This window comes from Lepisma saccharinum, chromosome 1, assembly GCF_977018435.1.
Source record: "Lepisma saccharinum chromosome 1, izLepSacc3.1, whole genome shotgun sequence".
NCBI classification, from domain to species: Eukaryota; Metazoa; Arthropoda; class Insecta; order Zygentoma; family Lepismatidae; genus Lepisma; species Lepisma saccharinum.
This window is the reverse complement of record NC_139229.1, coordinates 137,870,334-137,898,058: the sequence shown is the minus strand read 5'-3', so window position 1 is coordinate 137,898,058 and position 27,725 is coordinate 137,870,334. Positions and strand designations below refer to the sequence as shown.

At 38.4% G+C, this 27,725-nt stretch overlaps 1 protein-coding gene across 1 annotated transcript in view; it reads right to left on the bottom strand.

Moving 5' to 3' along the window:
• The window catches only part of LOC145989046 (ornithine decarboxylase-like), a 53,565-nt gene extending 26,930 nt beyond the window's left edge, over window positions 1-26,635 (bottom strand). The window contains exon 1 of the mRNA XM_083124344.1: window positions 26,556-26,635. The gene's annotated coding sequence lies outside the window, so the exon portion shown is untranslated. The remainder of the gene's footprint in view (window positions 1-26,555) is intronic.
• Window positions 26,636-27,725: the final 1,090 nt, after the last annotated feature.

Below are 27,725 nucleotides of genomic sequence, written 5' to 3'. Positions count from 1 at the left end.
TCATACAATTTTTCGATGCCATTTTTATAGTACGATTTCTCTTTAGCCTCAAAATAGGCCTCAGTTTCGGCGATTACCTCTTTATCAGTGCTAAATTTCTTTCCAGCAAGCATTCTTTTAAGGTCTGCAAACAGGAAAAAGTCACTGGGGGCCAGATCTGGAGAATATGGTGGATGGGGAAGCAATTCGTAGTCTAATTCATATAATTTTGCCATCGTTTTCATTGATTTGTGACACGGTGCATTGTCTTGATGAAACAGCACTTTTTTTCTTCTTCAAATGGGGCCGTTTTTTTGTGATTTCATCCTTTAAACGCTCAAACAACGCTATCTCGATCAACTTCACTATACGATCATTTAAAATTATTTTGTGGACTTTTTTTGATGTTTTCGTCGGTAACAGCCTTTAGGGGCGTCCACTGCGTGCATCGTCTTCGATGCTCATTTTGCCTCGTTTAAATTTAGCAAACCACTTCTCAACGGTTGATTTTCCTGGTGCAGAGTCCGAATAATGTTTATCAAGCCAAGCCTTGGCTTCAACAGTATTTTTTTTTCGCCAAAAAGCAATGCTTTATTAACACACGAAATTCTTTTTTAACCATTTTTTCACAATAACAAAAGCTGCTTCACTCACAATGCTATATCTCACGAACTTATTATATAGCAGCTGTGAAATTTATACACGTATCTTTTGAAGGTTAGTACTAAGTAAAAATCACATGGATTTAATTCTAGTAACGCCATCTATGAGTCAGCCTACGAACTTTTCAGCCCAACTGTTAATATATTTCCTGAATTGGCTCTAATTTATGAAATAAATGCAACTAAACCAAAATGGCGGAAACATAAGACATACATATAAATGAACTTCGAACAACAATTTAATATTTCTTTTTGTGATTACAATCATTATTATAAAAATAAATTTATATAGGCCTATGATCATAATAATTAAGAAAATATGTACAAACTATGTGAAACGTTTTCTATACGATTTCCTGCTGTATTGCTTTTTAGGACAATCCCTCTGTAAGCTCCAACAGTAGTCGGTCATCATGTGGCGATCCCACCGTCCCTGGTACCTTTCTTCCATTATCCTTATATCCTGATGGAACCTTTCTTCCTGTTCTTCACTAAAATCACCAAGGTTCTCAGGGAATCTGTCAATGTGGCTATGTAGAAAATGTATCTTCACACTCATATTAGCTCCCAATTTGTCAACGTTTTTCAACATATTTCCAACTATATCAGGGTAGTTTTCTGCTCTGTGATTCCCCAAAAAGTTTTTGACGGTGGACACAAAGCTCAGCCAGGCCTCAGATTCGATGTAAGACATGTAAGTTGTAAAATTGGCATCATTTATAAGTGTACGAATTTATGGTGGTCCGTCAAAGATTCCTGCCTTCAATTTTTCAATATTTAGTCCTGGAAAAGTGTGGCATATATATTTGAAACAATCACCACTTGTATCTAAGGCCTTGACAAACTGTTTTATCAACCCAAGTTTAATATGCAGTGGCAGAAGGATGATTTTGTCCCTATCTATCAGCGGTTCATGAATGATATTAGCTTTTCCCACTAATATTTTCCCTTGGGGGCCAAACTTTTATCGTCCAATGTTTTTCTCTAGCACGACTATCCCACAAACATAGGAAACAGGGATATGTTGTGTACCAACTTTGCTGTCCTAGTAAAAAATTCACCATCTTCAAATCCACACACACGAGCCACTTATGTTCAGCATATTCAATTTTTTTTTAAAACCATTTTTATGTTTTGGTATTCTTTCTTAAGCTTTTTTGAGTGTCCGATATATTGCCTAGCAATGCTTCATAAGTTGCCTAGCAACAATTTACAAATAAATAAATAAGTTTCTTAATGGGAATTTCAGTCCATTATCAAATTTTGATATTACCGAGAAAAGCGTAGAGTAATTTTACCTCCTACATTTTCAATGGTGTGTTTATTTTTATAACTGGAGTCAATTCAACTGAACCAATCAAGCAATTGGCAATCACAGCTGTTTTGTGTGCTGAAACTGCTATTAAACTTTATGCCTCAAAATAAAATCTTTTTTTTTGTTCCCCAGTGTAATTAATAATAAATCCTAGCACCATTTTGAAGCATTTGGCATAATTTCAGTTTTAGCAGCACTTTCTATTATCCTCAATCCACACAACAGGGAGATGGGACAAAATCGAAATTCCTGCAAAATTTAAATATCGTCAATGCAATTTTCGTAGGTTTTTATACCTTCACATTAAAATATTTCATAGTTCAAGGGGTCAAGGTCCTACACCTAACATTCAAAATGCAATACATAGTACAAACGATATGTGTGACTGTAATTGAACGAATTTTTAAACCTTCCTCAGTTTACCATAATTTCTTCCTACACTCCAAAAAAACCGCAAGTCGCCACTGGACCACAGTTGAAATTATGACTTTGAATCCTGATGTTAACTGTCATCCAGAGGTGGATTAATGGCTGTCTCTTGAAGGACAGGAGCCGGTGACCTCTTTTTAACTCTTGGTAGGTTTATTGAACATTTATTATCCGGTTTTGACACCTTCTCGAAGAGTGATCGCTTCATTTTTTATGCCAATGAGAGGTTCTCTTTACTCTTAGGCCTCTCTCCAATGGCGTAGTGGTAACATCACCTTGTAATCAAGGGGTCCCAGGATCAATGCCCTGTGGAGGCACATAGTGGTTCATATCCCACTTTAAACTGTAGGTCCAATCCTAATTATCCTATTTATGCATAAAGTTGACTTAAATCAAAAACTCAAGCTCCTTTGCTGTTACATTAATTGAAGATTTGTACTTTTGGGGTCTGATGGGGTGATTATTGCTTACTTCTAGACTCAAGGTAATGATATACAATCTTTAGCCATCAAAAAAAGAGGCCCTAACATCTTTAGTCCACCAATGCTGCAATCCCACACAAGGAATCATATTTTAAACAGCAGTTTTTCCTCACACTCCTCTTCTCCCTCTAAAATTTCCCCAAAAGATTTGATTTGCGATAGTTTTTAATTAAAATTTATCATGCCCTTAAAATATTTCTTTTACTATCCTGTGTGCCTAATAAAGGGAATCCAGAGAAATTCACCTCTCCTATTAGTGACTTTCTCTGAGAGGGGGTCATTACCAGTGATGTGCTCTATGCTAAAGTTTGCTTGAACTCCACTTTATATTCTGATGAGCTAATGGGACTCACCCTATAGTTTAAACTTTGATCTCAACCACTGTGCAATGTAAATACACCAGGAATCGAATCTGGGGCCACCTGAATACAATGTGACAGGGTTGGCACTATATCATCAAGGAGGCTCATTGTAGAAGGCTCCATATGTAGAGAATATAGACTATGTAATTTGCGCAGAATATGCAGTGGCGCAGGAAATTCTGTCTACTGATTTCAGTAGATCAATGGGGGTTTTGAAACATGTACTGTTTTCAGTAGATGAACTGTAATGCTACTGTCTTCCAGTGACGTAAGGTGACATCGACACTTGGGATAGAAATCAGTGGTGTGCTCAAAGGGGGAGGGGTTACTGTGGGCCCTTTAGGGTTCAGTGTTCCTAAAAAAAATGTCAATAACAGGAAAAGATTGCAAAATGATGAATGAGTACTAGAAAAATTACATGTAACTCCCACCCCATTCGGAAATAAAAAACGATTTGATTTGACTACTATAAGCCAGAGATAGTGGGTTCAAATCTCGACTTGGCCATGGGAATTCTTTGTGTGTGTCCCTTCATAACTTTTATCGTATTATCTTCGCGATTAGCCAAAAGTGGCAGAAAAGTGAAGTAAAATAAACCAAATCAAGCATTCAATCAATGATTTGATTTCATTTTTGTTACTTAGCGTCGCTTTTTTGTCACATTTCGTTAATTGCGAAGATGATACGATAAAATTAATGAAGGGACAAACACAAAGAACACCCATGCCCAGGTAGAGGATCGAACCCGGAATTCCTGGTGTCATAGCGTGCTGTGATAACCACCCCCACGGTTGGTTGATTTGGTGTTTTAAGTCCCCTTTATGCACAGAAACAAAGGTAACAAAATACACTTTTTTGTAGTTTCTTCAATAATATTCATTTGGCTTTTTGAGTTCTGAGATACATTTTTCATTCCAAATTAGAGTACACTGCAGAGTACGTACAACACATAGGAACAAGAATGCGTGCTCATCGCGGGTTCGAATCCTGCCCTGGATTGTTCATATGAGGCCCTTCATCAATTTCATCATATCATAACTCTTCCTCATTTTCGCGATAACCAAATGTGGCAGAAAACCAAAGTAAAATAAACCAAACCAACAACAATATAAACGTGCGTTCTCTTGCCCAAATAAATACATCCGTATTTACGACTGTTAGTGGCCAAGAGATTAGTATATTAAATAAAACACTACTAGAACGAGAGTGAGAAAGAGCCTCAGCACATATTTGTAATTTAATCATTATATATTCAATATTTGAAAAAAAGAAAAGAAAGAAAGCGTAACATTATTGTCTGCACACAACCAGTGGTGAAGCGTCCTATGAGGCCCGGAGGCCGGGCCTACCCTAATATATCTGTCTATAACGGATTATTTTATTACTTATAAATTTCATTAAACGACGCTTAATAAAGAAAACTGAAATTCTTGGTCTTCCGATAATTACCGCAAGTTTGCAACCCTGCCTGGAACCGTATCTGAGCATTCAGCGAGGCCTGCCCGAGAGTGCCTCAGCTGGTCCCATAAAAACCTATGTGATTTGTGCGGGAAAGCATAATTTCAGGGGTGCGTTCGCCTGTAATGTAACCTGAGAGGCCGGCCTCTTTTCTCTCTCTCACCCTCTCTCCCTGACTTCCAAAGAGTGCCGATCGTGTACGAGCACGTGACGAAGCAGGCAGTGGACGTACAGAGCTTGTTGAAGCAGTGTTTCCATGGAAGATTCAGAGCTGTGCCGGGAGCGGAGCACACCCAGCTGCTAACATGTAGCGAAAATGTGTTGCTAACACCTCTAAGCCTGGCCTCCTAACCTATCAAAGTAGGCATTATTAGAATTCTAACTGCAAATAATGCATGCATGTTGGTTACCAGTGTTAAGTTTGGTGCTTTCAGCTCTTTTGAGGAACCGCTTTTCGCGAAGTGTTAGCTGCTGGATGTGCCCCACACCAATCTCGATTCAGAGAGGGAAAGTATTTTATTTCTTTGAGGAAAGGGATATTGAGACGAAATTTCCTTTCATGATTAGTGACATAACTGAAAACGCGCTACTTTTAAAATGGGTCAAAGTACGTACAATGCAAACGTATAGAGAAAATCCATGTTACTGAAATTTTATGACTGTGTGTTTCTCTGTCCGTGTTCTCATTTAGCATTTCATAATTTTCTAAATCATATAATTTTTTTAAAAAAAAGTCGCCTGTTGAAGAAGAATTATATGCATAAAAAAGTTAAAAAGAAATAATTGATTGATAGATTAATTTATTTTACTTGGCTTTCTGCCATTTTTGGCTAATTGGGAAGATGAGAATGAGCGATAATATGATGACATTGACGAAGGGACACTCACGAAGAACATGTATGCCCAGGTGGGAATTCGAACCTGAGGCCCTTGTCGTAGCACGCTGTTATAACCAATCTGCCGCGGAGGTCAGCATTAAAAAGAAATAAACGCTAAGTGACGATCAAGTGAACCAACCATTTCTGTAATGCGAGAAACATTTACAATTCTGTTATTGAAGTAGCAAATAATTTTTACGAGCAGCTTTAATCTAACAAATGTAAGATGGCTGGGGCCTGACAGAACGGCTTTTTCATTGGGTGACGCGTGGTCAGAACATCGAGTCTCATTGTCACTTTTTTCTGACCTTCGAGACAGAAACACCTTTATTCTCAGATATACAATCGAGACTAGATTAAAGTACGTAGAATCTGAACCAATGCCTCCAGCAAGAATCGAACCTTCTACTTCTTGATTATAAGGCGAGAGCGTTAATCACTACATTATCCTTTACAATCACTATCCCGACTTAAGTAGACGAGATTCAGGCAATATGTTATCTTTTATTTTCTAGGGGCTATATTTTAACATACTACTGTTAAAAAAAAATCACATCTTCCCCTCCCCCCAAACCCTGCTCCGTCCTGTGCCTTCCCTTCCAGAGACAGCACGCTTCGCCACTGCAGATAACACGTTCCCATTTCATAAATAATAAAACTTCATCCCATATTATGCATACATATTGTACACTTCTGTTCACAGAAAGTGGCACACTCGTTTGAGTTTAAGTTCAGCTTCGTCGCCGGAAGTACAGTCGAAGTAAGTGTTCCGAAAGGAGCAGTGTTGCTTACTATCAATCAATTTAACCATTTGCATGGAATTTTGTGTCTCTCAGACTCAAAAAAAAGGGCTAACGAAAAGATTGCAGCGTAAATATTAATATAAATATTACTCGAAACTTTTGATGTCGCTTCTCGCTAATTACATTAATTTGAAAGCAATACGTTTCATCAGATAGAGTTCATATGTTGTACACATTGCTGACAAAATACAAGTGAAGCATGTGCATGAAAATTAATGAAGACGTTGGGATATCGTACTTTTGTGGAATGTTAGTATTTCCAACCATAAATGATTACCATTCTCTACTTTCCGTCAACATAGCGGATTCTGCTATGTGACGACGAATCTCATTAACCAAGGGCACATAAATTATATTATTTTAAACTATTTATTTCAAAATGAAGAGTCATTATGCTGGAATCTACGGAGGCATTCATTCATTTGGTAAGAATTTTACGATTTACGAGTCTCACAATTCTATTTTCTTGCTCCATTACGAAACCAACGTGCACGTGTAAAAAAAAGTAAAGCCCGACAATTTTTATTTTACAAAAATTCCATTTACTGTTAAAGTTATATGAGAGGACAACCATTGACTTATTTTTAATAGCCTGGATTATTGATGTGTGGGGTACCTCCTCTCATGTGCCCCCTGTGACATAAACTCTTCTTGCTTTAGGATTTCTACTATTTTTCCCATCGCATATTCAGTGCCAACTTTGCGATTCTGTTTGCCAAAGTGTATGTGGAAGGAGTTTATTTATTCTTCCAGCCTTCTCCTGGACTAGGATAACACTATTTCCGAAATATTTTTTTTGTATCATTTTCAGGAATTGCAACAGCACTATTTTTGTCTCGATTATTCTTATTCTTATTTTCCTTTTAGTTATTTAGTGTTGCGTTTTTCAATTTTCGGCTATTCGCGACGATGAAGAAAGACTCAAAAAGAACGCCCATGCTCAGGCCAAATTCGAACCCGGGGCCCTCGCACTGTAAGGAATTGTGATAACTACTTCGTCACGAACGTCAAAAACGCGTTTCTTTTTCAAATAAATATCAGGAATATTTCACATTTACATAACTTTGATTGTAGGTGTGGAAATTCCAGTTAATTAATCTTTACGCTGCAATCTTTCCGTTAGCCCTTTTCTTGGAGTCTGAGAGACACAAAATTCCCTGCATATGGTTAAATTGATTGATAGTAAGCAACACTGCTCCTTTCGGAACACTTACTTCGGCTGTACTTCCGGCGACGAAGCTGGACTTTAACTCAAACGAGTGTGCCACTTTCTTTGAACAGAAGTGTACAACGTGTACAGGGTTGTGTAAATGCAGAGAACATAAGTACTGCAGAATTTTTTTTCCGAGTTCTTTAGAGTATTTACAAAGGAATCGAAGGGAAACCAAACCCCTATATGTCCTATAGGAGATAGACTGGGGGTCCTGAAACCACGGGCTTTCAACCATTGCACCGGGGGGCGAGAGGGCAAGACAGGCAGAGGCAGAAATCTACCCTTTTCCTTCGGGTGGCCGTTTCTACCTGGAACAGGTGAGGCGGAGGAAGAGCGAGCTAGGCCAGTTTTGCCCGCGGATCGCACCGAGGGACGAGAAGCGCGTGAAAAAAGTGTTGCATATGAACTGTGACTTTAACAAGACAATAAATATTGTGATTTGAAAATAATTAGAAATGGGAGATTGATTGATCTATCTCTGCTAGACTAGCTACTCAGTGCATGTCACTGCTGTTTTCTACTGGTTTCAGTAGCCCAACTGTGTCCAATGTTTTCAGTAGCTGAACTGGACTGCTAATGTATTTATTGATGAGGAACACATAAGTTCTAGGCTTCTATCGTTTTGAACTCATTTTGAACTTTTTTTTGGAGATCAAGTAAGGTAATTACCCACTGTATAATAGGCTCATGGTGTTTTGATTCTTTTGGATAGGGAGATAATGTAGACAAAAAAAAGTTTTTGCATTTAGCTACTAAAAATGAAATTGCAGCATCTTGTGACTATCACGCGGCGACCAGCATAACTTCAGGCATTATACAAGCATAGAGCTGAATTACATTATGGTTTTATTCTCACCTACCTTCGAGGTAACATTTCATACCGCCAGAGAAAAAAACACCGTGTGAAAGTGGGGGAGTGGGGATAAGACGGTGTCCCATACAGGATCTTGGCAATTGTCAAGGTGACGTAATCAGCATCAGTGGCATGCCCAGGACTTTCGAAAGAGGGGGAGGGTTATGTATATTTTTTAGTAGTCCGCACTAATTTTGCCAACCGTTCTTGCCTTTGACTTTTTTATATACCGGTAAATACTGGCCCAAAGGAGAAATTACCCCCAATCACCTCCCTTGAGCACGCCACTAATCAGCACCATTTTTACCCTCCTCCATTCCAGTTGTCCAGTTCATTAGATGCTGGGTGAACCCCATCCTCATGTGAGGGGCATGTTTGGAAATATTCCTGCCTCACATCACCCATCCCGGGAATCTAAACCGATTACCCCACTAGACCACAGCGGTTCCTTTAGTATAGACTTTTACCAGAAAAGAAACTGTTTATATTTACACTTCTCAAAATAACGACCTCCTGTATATAGTTCGAAAAGGGCCTCACGTTTTGTAATTTTTGCAGCCCTGCAACCACGCAGTACAGATTCACAATTCTGTGTTATATTGTCATAATAAACAAAACCACATTTTTTCCTTGTCCTACCACATCTATTACACTCATGGCCGCTTGCAGGGAAAATTTTCGGGGGGGGGGGGGGGTTCACTCATAATTGTTCCCATGGGTGTCACAAGAAATTTGAATAATATAAATAATAACAATATTAATAATAATAATTTCATAAGCTAATTAATTCCAAACGTATTATTATTTTTATTATTATTATTGCTGTCCTTATATCCTGGAGGCGACTTTTCTATTGTATCCATCAGAAGTGTGAATATGCAGCAGAACTGTTTTTATTTACTTATTTTACGTTTCATGCAGTGTATTCTGAAATGCATAGTTATTATATTTTGTTATTAAATTTTAGATATCTCAAGAAAAAGCTTTAAAAGTAAGAGAGACAGTTTAGGCATAAAATTTATGTTGTTTGACCATTCACATAAAACTTAATTTTCTGGAATTTTGAAAACTGTGGAGCCAGTTATTCTTTGGATTAAATGGTAAAACGTAACCTGGTGCCTGTATTGTATCCTCAATTTTTCGATCTAACGCTGTTTTTCTTTGGTTATTTTGTTCGAATACTAACTAACTGGACTTTATTTCCGTTATTAACAATAAAACTAAGAAACATTATGGTATTTTGTAACTTGCAATAAACAATGTCAATTCAGGAAAGGGGGGGGGGGTCGATGGACCAGTTAGATCCCACTTTTCGACGCTCATATTGTTCTTATACTTACCAAACAGCATTATATAGAACCACTATGCACTATGCAAGTAGCCCATGTATTTTATAGGGCCGCATATGGGTTACGGTGGAGGCACATAGTGGTTCGGATCGCACTTTAAACTGTAGGTCCAGTCCCGATTAGCCTTACTGTGCATAAAGTGGACTTACACCAAATCAACTAACGCATATGGGTTAAATGTATCTACCTACTATATCGAAGCGCTGGGTGAAGGATACCGAATGTAACGTGCTACGAAGCTCTATATCCTAGGTTTGAATTCTTATCAAGGGGGAATTTAAAAGTTGGGACGGGAAGTTTCAGTCTGATCCAGGAAGAGCACTAGAAAGAGGACAGCAGAAGTGAAAATAAAGGGGTCGCGGGTTAGCTGCGATTCTGAGAATTAAATCAGTTTCGCTCAAATTTCAGAATTCAAAGTGTTTGAAAATTCTAGCTCGCTCATTCCAGGATTGTCTCCCAGTTGTATATTTGTAAAACTGCGATTTTTTTTTTTTGAAAATGTCTTACAAATTTGGTTTCTAAACTTCCATTAATCTAACATGCCAGAAGTTTGGGGGGGGGGGGGTTGACCTTTAACCCCCTTCTCTAAATACGGCCATGATTGCACTTGAAGTGGAAGTCATAGCTACTCATTTACAAAAGCGCTAGACAGTTAGACACTGAACTGTGAGCATGCACCCTGAGCGTGTTCCAAAATTCCAAAACCTAAAACACCCCCCACACGATTTTTCGCCCATACCCCACGTGATTTTATTTTTCCTATAAGGATAATACGCCTAGAATGTATGCAATCCCGCCGAACATGCTCTATGACACTCAAGGGATCTGATCACTATTCCTCCGATTTTAGGTTTTCAACCTATTTTTTACGTCAGCGTTTGATTAAAAAACGGAACAACTGATGAAGTTTCATAGTGCCTAAAATACAGAGGGATCGGTCATCGGGAGATGCGGCGATGACAAAGCAAAATAACAAAAATTTTGCTTTTTAAATATCTTAGAGAAAAAGTAAAAAATAAGTTAGAATGCTTGCATATTTGAGAGAAATTAGTCACACGACGCCACGAAACAGCTAGGTTTAGCGCATCGAAAGGAGAGCCCAGATCTACCCCCCCCCGTACCCAACCGTCCCGCTACGTATCCTGTTGAGTGCAATGGTGTCAGGCGGCCCATGTGTATGTATCCTCCTCTCTCTTACACTCCCGATTTTCCTCTTATTGTTTTCCCTTTTCTTTTTTTCCCTCTTTTATTCTTTTCTAATCTATTCTCACATCTTGTTCCATTTCCTTTCGCTTTGTCTCTGATGGACACAATTATTTCAAGGAAGTGTTTACCCATGCACAGCCATACATTCTAATCACATTCTTTCATGCATGTTAATACAGTGAAATAATTGTGAATTAGGTTTAAGCTTGTTGATTTTATGTTTTCGGCGACAGTGATAGAAAGTGCGATGGTAGACAATCGTGAAGTTTCTCGTAACTTAAATGCATATTCCTGAGCGTAGTATTTTCACCGTATGAGTTTTTCACCGAAAGAGTTTTCTTACTCCTTGGTAGTTACTTTTCTTAGCTTACAAGGTTTGTACACTGACAAATCTATCTGAATGTTTGTAGTACCGGCGATTGGGAGCTAACATTTGAAGGGCAAGGACAATATACGTTTTCTTGGTAGAAAAGGCTTAGCATAAGGAGGCCAAAGTGCGGGGGCAAAAAGTGGCAAAATGTGGCGATGGAACTGCATCCCCCACTTCCCGCTACTCCTAATCGCCGCCACTGAATGTTTGGATTAAAGTGAACGTCTTATTAGAAATGATTTAAAAAACACGCGGAATACCAATTCTTTGTTCATTGTCCATGAAGTATTCCTAGGCTCGTGAAAGGCTATTTTGACAAAATATCACGCATAAGTAATAAACAAGTAAGATTGAAAAATCTGTTCAGAATTGAAGAGATTATTAGATAAGTTGCTATTCGTTTTCTGAACTGTCATGATGTTACTAATGCGCAGGGACGGCGACAGGGGTGGGCACAGGTGGGCAAGTGCCCACCCAAAAATTCCTGTGCCCACCCGATTGCCCACCCAATCAAATTCACTAAGTACATATACTTCGAGATATGTGAAGTGAATGTTGAAATAAATAAGTGTATTGTGGTGTTCATTACATTACATGTATATTTTACTAATGAATATTATGTTGCTAGAGATCTTGAAACAAGAAAACTGTGACCAATTTAATACTTCTATGACTAGAAGCAGCTAGTGAGCTTAGGAGGCACAAAATTATGCAGGGTATGGTCAAAATGAGATCAGGATTCAGGGTGAGCTTCAGGGCTGCAACTCCGGGCCTTCACTGGGGAAGAAACTGCTTTGAAATGTACCACAAAGAGAAAAAAATTAGGTAGTTTGGATGTGATGGAAAAATGCAGAAATACATATAACTAACCAAACCGACTAAACCTACAGTTTAAAGTGGAGTCCGAACCAGTGTGCATTGTACTTCCACCAGGGAAGGGGGCAGTAGAAACCAGAACCTCTTCATTATAAGGCGACAACGTTATGCCATTGGAGAAAAAATGTACAGAAAGAACCCACAAGGAACGTCATTTTATCACCATAAAAGATGCGTTCATTTAAGAGGGTGTATTGCCAGAGAAAAATATTTGAAACTTTTGGAAAACAACGTTATTGTTCACGGACTTAGCTGCCTTGATCCAACAATGAAACACTGTAAAATTGAAACTACCACCTCAACTTTCGAAGTGGTATGAACTAATGAAACTCCGCTTTTAGAAGAGCAAGTTGTTGCTGATTCGACTGATTTGTTCTATGTGAAGTCACTTTTGTGCTAATTTTGGCTAATGGCGACAATGAGGTCCAATAGTGATTAGATGAAAGTGACGAAAGGGAGACATTGAAAATACAACCCCCACATAAATTATTATTTTGACTGTGATTCCAGGCGCCAGAGACTCGTTCGCTTGCAAGATTAAAGTTTCCAGGGTGTACAACGCAGGATAGAGGTTGACATTTGAGCGCTTTCGAAAAAGTCACGCCATACAACCCAAGTCGTCTGTGAAAAAGAGATGAATTACCGGGTATAGTGATCAATTTCGATGAATTCCTTGTGTCCAAAATCACATTCTGCAAAATGTAAACTATTTGTTACCTTAGTGCATGTGTTCATCTAACCATACGTGTATCACTTCTCCCGCATGAGTAACGAAGTCTTAGTTCGGAAAACTAATAACAACTTAGCTAACAGATTTTTCAATGTTACTTGACTATTACTTTTGGGCGATATTTTGTCAAATTAGCCTTTCATAAGCCTGGGGATACTTTATCCAGGATGAATAAAATTGGTTTTTCGTTTGTGTTTGTGTGTTTACATTCCCAACAAGACATTACTTTTAATCCAAATATCCAGTGGCGGCGATTAGGATGAGTGAGGGGGAATCCCCCCCCCCGCCACATTTTGCCACTTGTTGCACCCGCACTATGGCCTCTTAATGCTAAGACTTTTCTACCAAAAAAGTAAACTGTCCTTGCCCCCACGTTTTTGGTACCCGATAGCCGTTACTGCAAACATTCAGATCCATTTGTCAGTTGTAATAACCTTGTTAGCTAAGGAAAGTGATCATTAACCCCCAATTTTCAGTCAAAAACTCATATGATGAAAATAATATGATCAGGAACACGCATTTAAATTACAAAAAAGTAATTTAATCCTTTACCATTGTCTGCCATCACAATTTCTATCACTGTCGCTTAATATATAAAGTGGAGTAGGTATGTGCCTTGCATTTTTGTACTTCAAGGACAAAATGTGATGCAACCAATTCACATTGATTTCACTACATTGGCATGAAGGAAAGAATGATTAGATGGTTGCACACACACAAACACTTCCTTGAAATAATTGTGTCCATCGGCAAGGGCGTATCCAGGGGTTCTGGACCCCAATTCCATTCTGCTTTTTGAAAATGCTATGAAGATTCAGCATACTTTCCGATGAGACACTTGATGTGGCAGGTATAGAAAATTCTCGGTGTGTGCACGGTTTGTGGATTCCGAATATAACATCCACTCATTTTTATTTTTTTTTAGTTTTACACTGGGTAGTGATATATCAGCTGAAACAGTTTTGGTACAGTAAATGAAGTTTGTGTATTTTTTATAAATAATAAATGCAAAGGTGAAATACTAGAAACAAATATATTGATTGCATTATGTACCAGACAGTAAAAACAAACTATTGTTAGTGTGTGAAACTCGATTTCTAGAAAAACATGATTCACTCCATGTTTTGGTTAAATGTCTTCAACCTTGTCAGTCAAGTGGAGCTGTCTGAGTGAACCATCCCAAGCAAGTAATCTAGCCGCAATTGAAAAGTGGACTTCCTTTATTGTGAAAAGGTTTTCAGTTTTACTGTACAATTGCCAAAGTATTTAAAACCCTCATCACAATTTGGCCTTTGCTCTTTCTTAATCCAAGAGACGTCACAGAACTGCTTCAGAAACTTCGTGAAATATCAAATGAAGAGTTCAGTGAAATATATCAAACTGCTTCTGAAAAGTGTTAACAGATTCAATTCTGAAATTGCTATCATCGTAACTGTAGATAACTATCATCGTATTATTATAGAGGGGGACACGCCAATGGCCTTGGACGATGGGCAACCCTGGCTGGACTCCCCCCTTCAAATTTTATTTCTGGATACGCCCCTGTCCATCGGAGACAAAGAAGTGGAAAAAGATGCGAGAATAGATTAGAAAGGAAAGAGGAAAGACACAAACACACACACACATATGTGATGTGTGTGTGCATGTAAGTTAAGAGAAACATTTGAAGAATTGAAGGAGAGACAGTGAAAGGGAGAAACAGGTAACAAGCTGAGAGAGAAAGATATAAGAAAGCATTAGGGAGTAAAACAGAAAAAAGGAAAGGGAAAAGAAGTGAAGGGAAATCGGGAGTAAGAGAGAAGGTGATACATATGCATATGTCGTATATATATATATATATATATATATATATATATATATATATATATATATATATATATATATATGATCTTACATTTATACCTGCCCACCCTAATCTATCGATATACAGCTTCTGCCCACCCGGTCGAAAATTTCTGGCGCCGCCCCTGCTAATGCGGGAGAAGCAATACACGTATGGTTACACGAACATATTTTTTGAGGTAACAAAATGATTTAGGACAATAGGATACCAGTAATAATTCATCTATTTTTCATAGATGACTTGGGTTGTATGGTGTGACCATTTCGAACACATTAGAATGTCAACCTCTATCCTGTGCAGCATACCCTGGGAACATTACTCTATCCCTGGCGCCTGGAACCACTGTCAAAGTAATAACTTATGAGGGTTTGTATTTTGAGTGTCAGCATGTGTTTGTTTTAGCCCCTTCGTTACTTTCATATAATCACCATTGAACCTTATCGTCATTATCAAAATTAGCAGAAAAATTACAAAATAAAACAAATCAACCACAACTTACTCTTCCAAAAATTGAGTTTCATTAGTTCACACCTCTTCGAAAGTTGAGGTGCTAGTTTCAATTGCACAGAGTTTCACTAGTAGATCAAGGCAGCTCATTCCGTGAACAATGACGTTGTTTTCCAAGTCTCAAATATTTGTCTCAGGCACTCTCTCTCTTAAAATGGACGCATCTTCTGTGGTGATAAAATGACAAGTTTAGTTCGAGTTCTTTCTGTATATTTTTCCCCAATGGCATAACGCTTAATGAAGAGATCATGTGTTCGAGTCCCTCCTACTCTGGTGGAAGCTCAATGCACACTGGTTCGGACTACGTACATTATTTTTTAACTTTTTATTTTATTTTTTTGCTTATTATTATTATTATTATTATTATTATTGCTTTCTCATTGTTGACAATTTCAGTGTAAAATGGACACCTGTGCTGTATCTGGAATTTTCTCAATAAATAAATAAAGTTTTAGGTTTAGTCCCGATTAACCTATCTGAACATAAAAGTGGGCTTAAAAACAAACTAACAAAATCGTCTTCTGGATACTTCGTGACATAACTTTTTTCTCTTTACTTCAGCTGCATCTACAGATTCTGTTGACATTTTCGACTGATTCATGTGGCAAAATTTATGTGTGGAACGAGGATTTCTAAATAGGATAAGGCAATCATTAGCAATTGAATAATTCTGTAGCTTTTTCCATACATAACTGGTTTATTAAAATCTATTCCCTTCGGTATTGTAGTGATTATTGTGATTCCATCCTATTAGTAGAACGAATATTTCGCATACCATATTGATATTTGAAGATGACAGGTATATAAATCGAGTTGTTTTTGAGTTTGTGTTTTAAGTCCACTTTATGCACAGTAAGGCTAATCGAGACTGGACCTACAGTTTAAAGTGGGATCCGAACCACTTGTGCCTCCACCGGGTATCGAACCCGGGACCCCTTGATTACAAGGCAATGACGCTACTACTGCGCCATGGGGGAGGCCAACAGGTATATAAAAATTGTAATGAAATGAAAAAGGGACACTTCTGGAATTTCAGTGCAGAGCTAATTAAAACTATATTATACTCTCTAGCATACTTAAACCCGAAAGTGTATGGCTGCAGCAACACAAGCCTTTCATCTGTCCCTATCAGGGGCAAGATCAATCCAATTTTTCCCATCCTTACCGATTTCTTTCAGGTCCGAATCAACGTTATCCCTCGATCCTCGTCTTGGCCTTCCTACTGGTCTCTTACCATCAGGTTTCCCAACAAGAATCCTGTAAACTATTCTTTCCTCTACCATGGCCTACTCATTTAAGTCTCTTTAAATAAATTATTCTAATAATAATTAAAAAGTCGAAATAATTTATTGTGTTGCTGGAGGAAGTAACGCTAAGATGATGTTTTTATTTGTTTATTTGGAAATTATTTTAACCATACCCAGCCGGGATTTATATACGTATGTGGAGGTCCGGAGCTGCAGTTCTCAAGTTCACCCTAAATTCTGATCTAATCTTGCTGTTTTTAATCATGGAAGTATTAATTTGAACACAGTTTTTGTTTCAATAGCTCTAGTAATTAGTTTCACTTTCTATTGACAAATTGTTTTATGGGTTGATAATATGTGAATATTTCTACCATAGTTAATATTCACAAGTAAAATATATATGTTATGAACACCAGAATACACTTATTTATTGAATCATTCATATATCCTCAAGTATATGTATTTATTGAATTTGATTGGGAGGACAATCGGGTGGGCACAGGAATTTTTGGGTGGGCGCTTGCCCACCCCTGCTCACCCTTGTCGCCGTCCCTGCGGGCCAAGTCATCGCAGCAGGTCTGCGAATACACCTTCGACCGCTCTTCCCCCGCTCTTGAAGGTCTGGTCATAAGATACCTCTGTTCCAGTCCCCTTGTTTACAAACCAGCAGGGTTTCTGTGACGTCATAAAGATGAAACTTCTCAGAATGTCCAGCCCTGTAGGCCTAAACATCGCAACGCAACTTACACAGAATACATGAAAGTAATGGTACATAGAAAAAAATATAAGTAAGCAAGGGCACAAATTTCCCCACGGTTAGTGCTAGAAAGAACTGGGGGAAAAACAGTTCTGGAACCATTGTAGGCTATTTCCTTCGCAGTATTTCTCCTTTTCGTTTTTTATCCTTTCTTCTTTTTGATCCTACGGTTCAAATATCGATTTCGGATAATAATGTTCTTGCTTTACAAAACACGAGGTACTTCATGTTGTTTTGTGTTTACTATGCTCACAAATGACAAGACTGATCAAGATTTTTGTTCTCGAGATAACAGACATACTTACTTGGACAGAACCTTTTCAATAACATATCTTACTTTCACACCAGGGATGGTCAAAAACATCAGGATTCCGGAAAATTTAAAATCTCGATTCGGAAATTTTACTACCCGAATTTCGGAGGCAATCCGAATTTCGGAGAGAAAGGTTTAACAATTTTCCATTTTCGAGTAGAATTTAAGAAAGTTTAGTCTTCCTTATTTTACAATCTTACACTCCGTACAAAAAAAAATGAATTTGGCCATCTCTACTTCACACGTCTGTAAGAACACTATTATCATCATTATCAATGTAGGAATCTCCCCTCTCCCCCGTTGAAAGATTGACCCTGACGTTTGGCAAGTCTTGCGATGACTACGTAAAATGTCACGTTTCGCCACCGCTAAAATAACATATTTTGCTTGTTAGAACATATTATAGATTTTTGGCCCTAAATCAACCCCCCCCTTTTTTGTCCTTATGTATATTGTTAAGGTTTTACAGAATTTTTATATCACACAGAGCTATTTGTTTTATTTGGTGACGAGAAAAATATGTGACTAACTTGTTTGAAACATACTTTTTGTCAATTTCCCATCTTCCAAGTCCATGCTGTTTTTTTCAAAGCACGAAACAAAGCAAAATGTCTGGCGCCACTGTTGTGTGTTGCCTGCACACAGTGGCATGTCTAGGAATTTTTTTTATTTCATTTGATATTTTGTTTTAAGTACACTTTTGGGGGAAAAAAAGCTAATCGGGATTTGACCTACAGTTTAAAGTGGGATTCGAACCCATATGTGCCTCCACCTCGTACTGAACCTGGGACCCCTTGATTACAAGGTGACCACGTTATCACTACGCCACCGAGGAGACCTCTAGGACTTTCGAAAGTGTTGGGGAGTTACTCATACTTTTTTTAGTAGTCAGTCCTAATGTTGCAATCTTTATCTGCCTTTGACTTTAGTTTTTTTTTTAGGAGTGCTGGGCCAGGGGAGGGGGGCTGACCCCCACAAACGGGGAAGGTGAGTTTCTTACCATAAAACATAAACAGGGATTTTTGCAAATTTTGAACCAGGCTATGCATCTCCCCACCATAGGCGCGCTCACGGGTGGGGGGTAATTGCCTCCCCCCTAATCATGGACGTCCGCAGATTTTTTCCATGGAGGGACAAGCCAGGTATTTTTCCATGGGGCATATTGCCCGATAATAGCGGTGCCCCCTCAAAAAACACAACTTGAATTTGAAATTATCGCATTAATGTAAATTACTATGACTGAAATCAAATTATACGGGTGAAATATATACTTTTTAGGTTGACATTCGATTTCCAAGAGGGGAGCGTGGCCATCCTTGCTCCCCCTTCCAGACGTCCATGTTTCTACATTATTATACTTTCACCTAGAAATTTTGTGTAGAGGAATCTTATAGCCGTTATTAAATGATATTATACTCTTAAAAAATGAAGTATTTTCAAGCCCCTCCCCAACCTTAGACAGAAATTTATTCTACGGGGGTAAAGGGGGGGGCAAACATTTAGGTTAAAGAAAGCAAGACTATAGTAGAATCTAAGAGTAGCAGGACCAAAGGATACTCAAGATGGAATTAATTTTCACGTCTATCTTTCATTATTTCTTCCAGACGGCCAAGAGCGCCTGCAGGGGCCACAAAGGGGAATATCAAATTTTATGCAAATTAAAATACATTTCCTAAAATTTTCTTGCTCTCTTTGTTCGCATTATCTGCTTTTCTTGCAGTCTTTTCAAGTTCAGAGCCGTAGCTAGAGAGCGCGGCGATGATTAGGGGTCGACAGACACCTAATTAGAGGGTCTGCTCACGCCTATGCTCCCCACCTATTGATTTTCACCCAAAAGCATCCCCCCAGGAAGTTCTATTTTTTTTTCCTGTGCATTATCTTCAGTCCTGCTAGATTCCTACATACAGTGGAACCCCAAATTTACCCTCCGGATTTTCAGCCTCCCAGATGGCGCAGTGGTAGCGTCGTCGCCTTGTAATCAAGAAGTCCCGGGTTCGATACCCGATGGAGGTACATATAGTGGTTCGGATCCCACTTTAAACTGTAAGTCCAGTCCCGATTAGTCTTACTGTGCATACAGTGGACTTACTATAAAAACACCAAACCAAATTTCCCGGATTTTATATTCTTCTGCTTTTCACTTTTTCTTTTTTGGTCCCAATGCAGAAAAATATTTGTAATTTTTTCTGGATAATACAATTTCGCACATGATGAGCTACAGTGTTCTGAAAAACGTGTAATCGCACAGCCCCTCTATTTTCTGACGTCAAAATATCCTATTGCAATACGCACAACCTCCACAGAAAAAGAAACTAATATACGTAACCGTCTTTAGAATTTTTCTCAGGAAGGGGCAAGCAAGGTATTCCAGGGGGTAGAGACAGACAAGGCAACGCCCTTATCGCACTAACATAAATTTCTGTGACGGGAATTCAATTGTATGTATTTAACTTTAGGCTAACATTGGTTATCCAGGCGTCTATACTGATATACTGATATATACAAAACTTTTATAACCTTGACCTGAGAATGAGCTGTATAATTATGTTTTTTTTTTTTTTTTTATCAGTGCGATGTTTCTGAATACGCATTACGTATGTTGGAAGTAAACCTAGCATTATCAAAGAGCGGGCATAAAACATCCTGGTTCTACAAAAGCAAAACTGATAAAGACAGTAATGTAGTCGTTAAATAAGTAGTACTGGAGCACTGGAGCCAATCACATAGAGTAGTAAATACCAACTTATCAGGGATACGAAACGTCGACAGCGAAGGGGAAGGGGAACATGGAAGCGGAGAAAACGAAGAACTGCACGCTTTACCTTTAGTTATTCCTCGCACATCATTTCTTCATTATCTACTGCTCTGTGTCGACAAGCCGAAGGCAGTGCGGTAGCATAGTTTTGTCTCAAGTGTCTTCCAATAAAATAATTATTGTCTTGTTTGTTATACAACAAAGGCGTCATTATTTTACGTTCTGTTTAGATAGACACATAACAAGTTAATGTTAAATAAAGCAAATTTAAAAATTAAATATTTAATTTTACATCAAAAGTACTGGGGCGGCGCCCTTGCACGACTACAATTATGGATATAGATGACTACTTACTAACTTAGTCCTTGGCTGCTACAACCCCTGAAGGGCCTTGGCCTCTCTCACAATGATAGCCCATTCTCTTCTATCTTCTGCTCTACTTCTCCACCGTCTTACTCCCACCCTCCTAAGGTCCTCCTCAACATCGTCTAACCATATTTTGCTTGGCCTTCCTCTTAATCTTCTCCCTCCTGGTCTCGCTTTATAAACTTTCTCAACCACACTGTCTTCAGGTATTCTTTCCACATGTCCCAGCCACCTCAGTCTTATGCTTCTTATATCGGCAACTATATCTGTTATTTTTGTAGTGCTCTAATTTAATCGTTCCTCATTATTCGCCACTATCCATTATAATTTACTGCCCCGTATATTTTCCTTCCCATCTTCGCAAAAGTAATTCATCACCTTGCCCCAAAGTCCACGTCTTTGCTTCATATGTCACCACTGGCTTTACCACTACCTGATATACTTTGATTTTCAAATTTCTACTCAGACTACGAGATTTGAAAACTCTTAACAGTGAGAAATAATTTCGATTACCAGCTGCAATTCTTGCTTTTATTTCCTCCTTAATATTATTATCCATGGTAATTAATGTTCCAAGGTATTTAAACTTTTGCATTTTTCGTAAGTGCTTCCATTAACTTGTATTTGTTGTCCTTCCCCGAATCCCTTATTTCGCGCTTAGAACATGTACGAGTATTTAGCCTTGGTTTGATTTATTTGGAGCCCAATCTCACTAGCTGTATTATCCAATCTTTTCAGTTTTTCCTTCAGTTTTTGCAGTCTTCGTGTCATTATATCAGTGTCATCAGCATTTGCTAGAGTTTGGGTCACTCTGTTGAAGAGAGTCCCTGCTGGGTTACTTCCTTGACCCACTCTTCTCGTGATCTTTTCTAAAGCTATATTGAACAATATCGTAGATACTAGCACATCTCCTTGTCTCAAAACTTGGTTCACTGCAAATTCTCTTGCGAGCTCTCCTTCAATCTTCACCTTGCATTTAATATCCCTTAACGTCATTCTGGTTAGTCTTATTAGCTTGCTTGGGATCCCTTGCTCCTCCATTGCCTCATATAATATTCCTCGCATAATGCTGTCGTACGCCTGCTTAAGTCTATAAATAACTAATGAATATTAATGTTATATTCGTAACATTTCTCCATTATTGGCCTAACCATGAAGATTTGATTCGTAGTGGATCTGTTTGCTCTAAAACCACACTGATAATCCCCTATTATTCCTTCAGTGAGTGGTGACAATCTTCCCGCTAGGAAACTTTTATAAGCACTTTGTATATTAGGTTCGGTAGTGCTATACCTCTATAGTTCTCACAGCAGGTTTTATCGTTCTTTTTATGTATAGGACAGATTATTATCATACTCCATTGATCGGGCATCTGTTCATGTTCCCATATAGCAGATAACAATTTTTGTATACACTTTATTAGTTGGTTTTCTCCATTCTAACCCATTTCAGCAGTGATATTATCAATCCCTGGGGCATTATTATTCTTAAGAGACTTAATAACTGTTCTCACTTCTTCTAGTGCTGGAGGTGCTCCGGTTTTGTCATCATAGTTCTGTCTCCTGCACACTCTGTCTGCTTTCTTTCTTTTTAGTGTATATTGTTCTGTGTTATACCTGGTTTTCCTATTAAGCATTCTCTTTCGTGCCTCATTTCCTTCATTTATTGCTGTTCTACACTACTCATCAAACCATTCACCTCTTTGGATCTTCGTCTTCTCTCCCAGCACTTCCTGTGCTGTTTCATCTAGTATCTCCTTAATTATACTCCATTTCCCTTCAATACTTTCGCTTTCCCACCTTTGACTTCTTTGCTCAATTTGGTTATCTCCCATAAAGCGAAATTGGTTGGCAATTGCTTCATCTCTTGTAACTTCGCATAATTATACCTTGAGGTCACCTTTCCTCTTCTTCCATCCCTATATGTGGCTATTCGCTGTCTGTATTTAATGCGGACTAAGTAATGTTGTTGAATATCAGAGGCATGCCTTCTATCTATCACCACATGGTCAATTTGGTTTTGTGTTACACCATCGGGTAAGCACCATGACATTTTCCTCACATTCTTCCTTTGATGATTACTATTAAGTTACTCTTAGCCAGATCTATCAGTCTCAGACCATCATCATTTGAAAATTCATGCAAACTTTCCCTTCCTATAGTGTCTTGGAGGAAAGCTTCTTCACGTCCAACCTTGGCATTAAAATCTCCCATTATTATTTTAATGTCATGTTTTGGTACACAATCGATTACCTGTTCCAACTGCTGGTAGAATCCATCTTTTTATTCTTCTTCTGTTTCTTCCGTTGGGTCATATACACATACTAAGGTAATATTGAAGAACCTGGCTTTCATTCTCAATGTCTCTCATTTATTGGCGTGAAATTCTTTACTACAGTTTTATATTTATTGTTTAGTAGGAATCCTGTGCCACTTCTTGTACTTCCACTATTTCCACTATACATTAATGTATAGTCGCCAGTAGGTAACGTTCCATTTCCTTGCCACTTGTCCTCCTGCACTGCCGCTACTATTATTCCGTATTTCTCCATTTCCCCCTTTAGGTTTCGCAGTGCACCTGGTTTACTTAATATTCTAACATTCCATGTGGCCATGTAGATATCATTCATCCGTTTACGTAGTCCTTTACCATGCCTGTGTCTTTCCATACAATCCATCCGGCTATTATTGTTTCTGAGTTCCGTAACAATGTTTGTTAACAGGGTCGTTAGCCCCATGCTCAACCCCCAACCTGGAGGACCAGGTAATTTGTTATCGAGGTTTTTTCCTCTAGCCTTTGGAGAGCCAACTCCATTCACCTCAAGGCCGCAGAGTCTGGTTTTGGTCCGCCCCGGATATTAAAATACCCGGTACCCACCATATATATCTGGTGAGCATTTTCTTATCCGCTACCTAAGGAGGCACCCGTTAGAAGACTAGCAACTCCGCACGGGATATAGTAGATGACTGATGAAGTTTAAAACTGCAAGGTTTTCCTTTATACCATTATTTTGTCTCTTGTTTCAATACCATGTGAACCACGTTGCCGGTGGAATATACAATTTGATTTTTATTTACAAAGGCCCACTTGCGAAATCGTTGAAGACTGGAAGAAGATCTTACTTCACACACACACACACACAAAACGGGAAATGGCGAATGGTATATTAAACTTGAAACTTCATTTTTTTCCATTTCAGATAAGTGTCACGCAAGTCATTAGCCAAGATTGCGCTGAACATGCAGCAGCAAGTTGTTGGAGAGTTGGTAATTGCATACCAGAATGGTCGTGACGGTAGTAAATCTCTTATCAGACACGGATACACGGTGAGGTTGATAACAAAGGACGTATTTAGGGGTACAGGGGGTCCGGACCCCCTCCCCCGAAAGACTTATCAAGTACATAAATTAAATAATGAAAAATATGTTCGTTTAGTCTTTGTTGTATAATTTCCTCTGAACTTATTGGAAGACAAGATTATAATAGAATTATGCGGCATTGAAAGACACGAAGGACGTATTTAGGGGGTTCGGACACCCCCCCCCCACCTCCCCACCCGAGAGACTTATTAAGTACGAAAATTAAATAATGATAATATACTTGTTTAGCATTTGTTGTATAATTTCCTCTAAACTTATTGGAAGACAAGGATTATATTGGGATCATACGGCTTTGAAGGACAGGAAGGTTGTATTTAGGGGGTCCGGACCCCCACCCCCACCCAAAGGACTTATTAAGTATGAAAAAAAATAATGTAAATATACTCGTTAAGCATCTGTTATATAATTTCCTCTGAACTTATTGGAAGACAAGGATTATATTGGGATCATACGGCTTTGAAGGAAAGGAAGGACATATTTAGGGGAGTCCTGGGGTCCTGACCCCCGAAAGACTTACCAAGTACTAAAATTAAGTAATGGAAATATTAGCATTAGCTGCATATTTCCTCTGAACGTTTTATATTGGGATCATATGGCTTTGAATGACATTACAAAGAAGATTTATGGACACTACTACTCAAAATAATATGCAGAGAATATTAATCAGATACTTACTTTTCTCCAACTACATGTAACATAATTTTCGATATTCGATAAATATTCAATTATTCATCTATTTGACATTAATTTCATTGCCAGGGCACTTCTTTTTTATGTAAATTATTCCGATCTTAACTAAAGGTAAGCTACGTAATGAATATGCGCTGTTATGCTATATTCTTATACAGTCCTTTTACCTATTCATATAATAATAATACAATAATATTAATTTATGTATTGTAATTAGTATTAATTTGATTTAATATAATTATTTTAATTTAAATATTATTATTATTATTACTACTATTATTATTATTCCTGAGACACTTGGTTCGGACCCCCCCCAAAAAAAAAACATATTTCTAGATACGTGCCTGGGTGATAGGGGCAATTCTTGCCAGGTTTTTGGATATATTATTATGCGTGATATTTTTAAAGGCTCAACTGATTTGTCTTTTATCACCAAGTTTAAAGCTTTATTTAAGCCCACTTTTTGCTCATGATAGACTAACCAGAACTGGATCTACAGTTTAAATTTGGATCCGATCCACTCTGCAAAAATGCCTCAAAAGGAAGATCGAACCCGAGACCCCTGCAGAGAATGGGGTTTTGTTTCTTCGTTTCTTCATTTTACTGCTGATATCTCATATCATTTAGTTTACCCCCCCCCCCAAAAGTGCTAATCTCTAGAACATAGTTTTAGTTGGTACCTGCTGACTGCTGACATTGTTAACATAATCAGAGCAAGTGTAGGTTAGAATTGATTCTCGGCGAGGTGAGGTACCCAACTGATATTCGCCGCTACCAACTCTAACTTCTAAATCCGCCACTGTCTCTTACATGCATTCCCTTGCAATGTATGTGTGTTACTGCCTGCCCTAATCGAGCAGCGACCCGGTAGGGAGATTTCACACCGAAGCGACAGCCGACGCGTGTAGCTTGAGGATTTTACCAGTCAAACTTGTGCGGCCTGTTATGTCGTTACGGTGTGAAACGTTGCTGTTGATTTGCTCGTTCCGTCGCTTCGGTTTGAAATCCCCCGTAGGCATTGGCACTGAGATAACTGTGAAGTGACTGAAGTCTAAGCGACACGCAAGCTATAATCAGCATGTCCAGCTTGTGTCACTTCGGTTCCACTTATTTCTCAAGTTTGGCTTACAAGTGATACGTGTCACGTGTCGTTTTTCGCCTCTTGCTTCAATCTGATAGCTCCCTTATTCTGTTATTTGAATACATTGCAAGGAAAGAAATTACAGGCGTTTTAGAATTAGAACTACCTTATAACCTTAACGGTACCTGCTGTTCCATAGGCGCCGACTTTGGGGGGGGGGGGGACAAAGCACTTTCTGCCCCCAAAAATTCACATAGAGAGACACATTTTATACATATTTACACATATAAAATATTGTTTATGCAAACCTTGCCCCCCCAAATTTACCTTCCCCCCAAAATGCATCTCTGTGCTGCTCAATCCTTGTTTGCAATTTGGCATCTAAAAACAAAAAGTTTCTTTTTTGTATTAGCAGTGCTCGAAGTGAAGAGGGATTCGGGGGGGGGGGTATCCCCCATAGCAAAATTTTCGCAAATCATTCCCTCAGTTAAACCCAAGGTTCGACCAAACAGTGCCGGATCTATAAACTTGGAATCTTGTGTAAAATATTAAAGAAATAAACCTCTAAACATTTGTATGCGGCACGTTGAATATCGCGGGTCCCAGTGTCCCCCCTCCACCTTATAACGACATTCCTGCTTATAATCTTACCTTACGAATATCAGGTTTGTTGTAGTAATCAAATACGATCAGGCTTGGTATTGTTGGGTGGCAGCAAGGCTTCGCGACCAAATAGAGACTACCGTGATATTATTTACAAGAAGGCATTATATAGTGAAAACATATAAGTACGTTATTATAGCCAGTAAGCTAGCAACACGTAATTACTTTATCGCAGTTGTGTGCGTGAGTCTTTGTCTCCTGCATATAGGTCCGTAAGTGCCATCGTGTACACAGGAACGTCGGAACTTTCTGCCGAGTGCGGGGTCAGGATTTCAAGGACTTGCCAACTATTATCAAGGTTGGTTCGAGCAAAACACCTCTCGGCTTCAAGGACTGATAAGATGAAATTAATGAAAGGACACACAAAAGGATACCCTGGGCTAATTGTCCTAGACTCAACATCTCGTAAAAACATGTAATTTTACATGTTAATTTTAAAGTACATAATAAGTCAGGATATAATATAAAATAACTTCTCATGTTACAGGAATATGATCATATGATCGTACATTCTGTCACTTATGTCATAATCAAGGTGATTGTCTGGTGGGGAGGGCAGCACCAGGATAAACGTGCCAATAATAATAATAATAATAATAATAATAATAATAATAATAATAATAATAATAATACTTAGTAATAGCAGTAGTAGTAACATCAAATATGTTATTATCCTCGTGATTCACGCAAAAAGGGGGTACAAGTCGGTGCAAATGCAAAGTGTCGGAATAAACTATTTTAAATATAATTTCAACACGTTCAATTTCGCATTGGCTAACAATTGAAAATTGTATTTTTGAAAGACAGAAAATGCATGACGAATTTAAATCGTTTTGTAATACATGACATGTCCTACATTGCGAGCAAGAAAATTTTTAGATGCACTTTTTTTTGCAAACTGAAAACAATATTAATTTACTAGGGCTCAAATAATTTCACAGGGGCGCCATGGGATTCTTTTTAACATTTTTTACCCATTTAGATCGTTCGGCTTCCAGATCCGACTCTCGCCGCCCCCTAGCTCTGAACTTCAGACTATAAGAAAAGCAGACATTGCGAGCAAAGCGAGCACTAAATTTTTAAGAAATGTATTTTTTTTATTTGTACAAAATTTGAAATCTACGGGAGGCAATTGCCCCTCTTTGCCACCCTGCAGGT